Source organism: Engraulis encrasicolus, chromosome 1, assembly GCF_034702125.1.
Source record: "Engraulis encrasicolus isolate BLACKSEA-1 chromosome 1, IST_EnEncr_1.0, whole genome shotgun sequence".
Classification (NCBI taxonomy): Eukaryota; Metazoa; Chordata; class Actinopteri; order Clupeiformes; family Engraulidae; genus Engraulis; species Engraulis encrasicolus.
In genome coordinates this window covers 5,704,500-5,709,499 of record NC_085857.1, presented here as the reverse complement: position 1 = coordinate 5,709,499, position 5,000 = coordinate 5,704,500, and positions in this window count along the sequence as shown.

Here is a 5,000-nt window from a genome sequence, read left to right as displayed (position 1 = left end):
CTCCACCCCTGTTTTTTCTCTCTTTCTTTTTATTGCCGTCTCTTCTTTCTCTTTTTTCTCTGCAGCTGGCACTTTCGTTCTCTCATTTTCTTGGTGTGTGTCCTATTCTCTCCCTCTCTCTCTCTCTCTCTCTCTCTCTCTCTCTCTCTCTGCCCCCCCCCCTCCTTCCTAGTAGGCATCTCTGTTTGTCTTTTAATTTCACTTATTTTCGCTCCAAATAAGTGTAACGATCTATCAGGCCCTGGCTGACAGCATGACAAACAGCTCTAAACGGAGTCAGTTAGTGTTTTTTTCCACCCGTATGTATATCAAAGAGATTGATAGAGAGTCAAGGAGACAGAGAGAAGCCAGGGTTCTCTGCCTTCCTCCTCTCATTCTTTTTTTTGCTTTTTTGCTCTCTCTCTCTCCCTCTCTCTCTCTCTCTCTCTCTCTCTCTCTCTCTCTCTCTCTCTCTCTCTCTCTCTCACTCTCTCTCTCTAAATCATTCTGTTTGGTCTGTCTTGTTCAATCTACCTCATCGCTATCTTTCTCTCCTTCTCTGTGTCACTCTCTCTCTGTCCTCTCTCTCGATCTCACTCTCTCTCTCTCTCTCTCTCTCTCCTTGACCTCTCTCTCACTCTCTCTCTCTCTTTGACCTCGGTATTTCTCTCTCAGTCCCCCCCCCCTCTCTCTCTCTCTCTCTACACCCCTCTCTCTCTCCCTCTCCCTCTCTCTCTCTCTCTCTCTCTCTCTCTCTCTCTCTCTCTCTCTCTCTCTCTCTCTCTCTCTCTCTCTCTCTCTCCCTCTCTCTTCTCCTGGGGAAAAGAAAGGCCTACTGTATCTCTCTGCGGGGTTATCAGACAAGTTCTCCACCACCACCTCCACTTCCACCACCACCCACCTCCACCACCTCCAAACACCCCTACCTCCACCACCTCCAAACACCCCCACCCCCACCACCACCCCCACCACCACCACCCTACCTCCACCACCACCCCCACCTCCACCCGCACCTCCTCCCCCACCTCCCGCAACCCTCCACCCCTCCAAGCATAACCTCTCCATCCCTCCACCACCACCACCACCACCTCCACCCCCACCTCCACCACCCCCACCACCACCTCCACCTCCCCCACCACCCCCACCTTCACCCCCACCTCCACCACCACCTCCACCACCACCTCCAAACACCCCCACCTCCACCACCACCACCTCCACCACCACCACCTCCACCACCACCTCCACCTCCACCACCACCTCCAAACACCCCCACCTCCACCACCACCCCACCTCCACCACCACCCCCACCTCCACCACCTCCAAACATCCCCACCACCACCACCTACAAACACCCCCACGTCCACCCGCACCTCCTCCCCCACCTCCCGCAACCCTCCACCCCTCCAAGCACAACCTCTCCATCCCTCCACCACCGCCTATAGCCCAGGCCCAGCGCCCGCAGTACTCCAACAACACCCCCCCCCCACGGCCTATAGCCCAGCGCTACCTCACCCCCCCCCCCCCCCCCAAGGCGGGCCTGTGGAAACCCAACTCTCTTTGCGGTCAGTGTCTTTAACCCAGCTGATAACACTTAGGAGCCGCTCGTAAAGAAAAGGCCTCTTTAAGTGCTCCATTAGGGGAACCTCATTCCCAGGAGAGAGGGGGGGGGAGAGGGAGAGAGAGAGAGAGGGAGAGAGAGAGAGAGAGAGAGAGAGAGAGAGAGATTGAGAGTGAGATAGAGAGAGAGTGAGAGAGAGAGAGGGAGAGAGAGAGAGAGAGAGAGAGAGATGGCGAGAGAGAGATGGGGGGGGAGAGAGAGAGAGAGAGAGAGAGAGAGAGAGAGAGAGAGAGAGAGAGAGAGAGAGAGAGAGAGAGAGAGAGGGGGAGAGAGAGAGAGATGCTGGGCCCTCATTCCCAGGAGAGGGAGAGAGAGAGAGAGAGAGTTGGAGAGAGAGGGAGAGAGAGAGAGAGAGAGAGAGAGAGTTGGAGAGGGAGAGAGAGAGAGAGAGAGAGAGAGAGAGATTGAGAGTGAGAGAGAGACAGACAGAGAGAGAGATGGAGAGGGAGAGATAGAGTGAGAGAGAGAGAGAGAGAGAGAGAGAGGAGAAGAAAGAGAGATGGAGTGAGCTAGAGAGCCAATTCGGGCCCCCTCTTGCTTGCCACTTCTGCTATGCCGGTGCCTTGTTGCCTCTGTCTCCAGGGCCGTTTGTGGCCCTTGAGGTCGTTTTATCCGGCCCCCGATATGATTTTAATGTCATGCAGCTTCACATGAAATATGACATATTTTGTAAAGGAATCTTCGAAATTACATTTCCAATACAATTAGGTTATATTCAGGGGTCCTAGAGAAGGTGGGGACTGTTTTACAGGTAGCTGCCTTCAATATAGGCCTAAAGTGCAGGGGTAAATCCTGGTTTGTGTTCATTATACGGCCCTCGGAGGACTTTGATGGCCCTCAGATGAATTTGAAGTGGCCCTTTGAATGAAAAAGGTTCCCCACGCCTGCCTTGCACGAACAGCACGACAGCGCTTGAAGGAAAACAGCGAGCCAGGCAAAGGCAACAGGCAACAGGCAACGGGCAGACAAACCCCCAAAAGATCAAAGGAAGGCACAAGAGACCCCCCCCCCCTCCTTCCTCCTCCTACTCCTCCTCCCTCTCTCTCTCTCTGTCTCTCCCTTCATCCCTCCGTCCATTCGTTCTCCTCCTCCATGTCTTCCCCCCCCCCAGGGCTGGCTGGCTGGCTCTCCCTTCAACCTCCACAGGCACAAACACACACACACACACACACACACACACACACACACACACACACACACACACACACACACACACACACACACACACCACACACACACACACACACACACAAGACACACACACACACACACACACACACACACACACACACAAGCAGTCACTCATGCAACCTCCACACACACACACACACACACACACACACACACACACACACACACACACACACACACACACACACACACACACACACACACACACACACACACACACACACACACACACACACACACACACACACACACACACACACACACACACACCCTTCAGGTATCCCTTCTCCTCCTCCCCTGTGTTTTCAATTAGGGCCGCCAAAAAATGTCTCGTAGCATAACTTCATCAATTAGAGAGGGAGAGAGTGACAGAGGGGAGAGAGAGAGAGAGGGAGAGAGAGAGAGACAGAGGGGAGAGAGAGAGAGAGGGAGAGAATGACAGAGGCGGAGTGAGTGAAAGAGAGAGAGAGAGAGAGAGAGAGAGAGTGGTAGGGGCACGAGTGACAAGGAGAAAAAGAAGAGTGACTGAAAGAGAGGACACAGGGATAGGGAGAGAGAGAGAGAGAGAGAGAGAGAGAGAGAGAGAGAGAGAGAGAGAGAGAGAGAGAGAGAGAGAGAGCAAAGACAGCAAAAGTGACAAGAAGAGAAGGAAAGGGAGGAAGAGGAAAAGAGGAAGAGAGGGGGACAGTAAAGGCAGCATGAGTGACAGAAAAAGAGAAAGAAAAGAGGAGAAGAAGAAAAGAGAAGAAAAGAGGGGAATTAAGTGATGTGGGCATTGTTGCCAGATTGGGCTGTTTCCCACCCAATTGGGCTGCTTAGGATGGTCGTGTACGGGTAAAAATGGCATTTAGCAGAAAAACCCGCCCAATTTTTCCCATAAAAATCAATAGAATTGGGCGGTATTTTGCGCTTCTGGGCGGGTTTTGTGCATTTTTTGGGCTGGAAACCATCAGCCTCATCTGCCAACCCTGGATGTGGGAAGAAAATGAGATAAAGACACAGCAAGTGAGCACCTAAGTGACGATGAGAGAAAGAAAAAAATGAAAGAGTGAAAGTGCAGTGATGTGGGGAGAGATACAGAGAGAAAAAGAAGAAGCAAGGGAGCACAAGTGACGATGAAAAAGAAAGAGAGAGGAAGAGAGCCCAAGGGAGGAGGAGAGAAGGAAAGAAATGTGGGGCAAGAGGGAGGGAGAGAGAGAGAGGGTCAAGTAGAGTGATGCGTAGAGAGAGAGAGAGAGAGAGAGAGAGAGAGAGAGAGAGAGAGAGAGAGGGTCACGCTCCCTGTCTCTGATGAGGAGAGAGAGAGAGAGAGAGAGAGAGAGAGAGAGAGAGAGAGAGAGAGAGAGAGAGAGAGAGAAATAGAGTGATACAGAGAAGGGGGGAGAGGGAGGGGTGGCCCCTTGAAAGGTATACATAAGAGTTATGGGGTGCGATGGAGATATGTTGGACTGCTTACTTCTGAGATACAGTATGTTGGACTCTTTTCTTCTGTTTTCATTTTGCCCTAATCTTCCCTCATCTTTTCCCTTTTTTCTTTCTTTTCTCTAGAGTCCACTGTGGCCGACTTGATGTTGTTGAAGGTTTGCGTGCGCAGGGGTGTAGTGGGCGCGGTACACCGGGGTACGCAGTTCACCCACTTCTCCTGAAGTGAGATTTTAAAAAAATCTTCTGCCCATGTTTGAATACAAAAAGGAATGATCACAGAGCAGTATTGCAGGTGATTGACCAAACAGATGAAAACGGAGAAGACGGTAGATTAACGACAGTTGGGGGGGGGGGAGTGGGTTTGACATGCTAAGTTGGCTAATTATTTGATGACGTTAAAAATCGCGTACACCCACTTTAAAAATCCCCACTACACCACTGTGCGTGCGTGTGTGTGTGTGTGTGCGCGCATGCATACATATGAGTGCACGCCTGTGTGTGTGTCTTTGTGTCAGTGTGTGTGTGTTCAATGTTTGTGTGTGTGTGTGTGTGTGTGTGTGTGTGTGTGTGTGTGTGTGTGTGTGTGTGTGTGTGTGTGTGTGTGTGTGTGTGTGTGTGTGTGTGTGTGTGTGTGTGTGTGTGTGTGTGTAAGTGTGTAAGTGTGTAAGTGTGTAAGTGTGTGAATGCTGAGCACCATGTGTAGGTCTATATACAGTATATCACGAAAGTGAATACACCCCTCACAGTTTTGCAGATTTTTGAGTATATCTTTTCATAGGAAAGCATT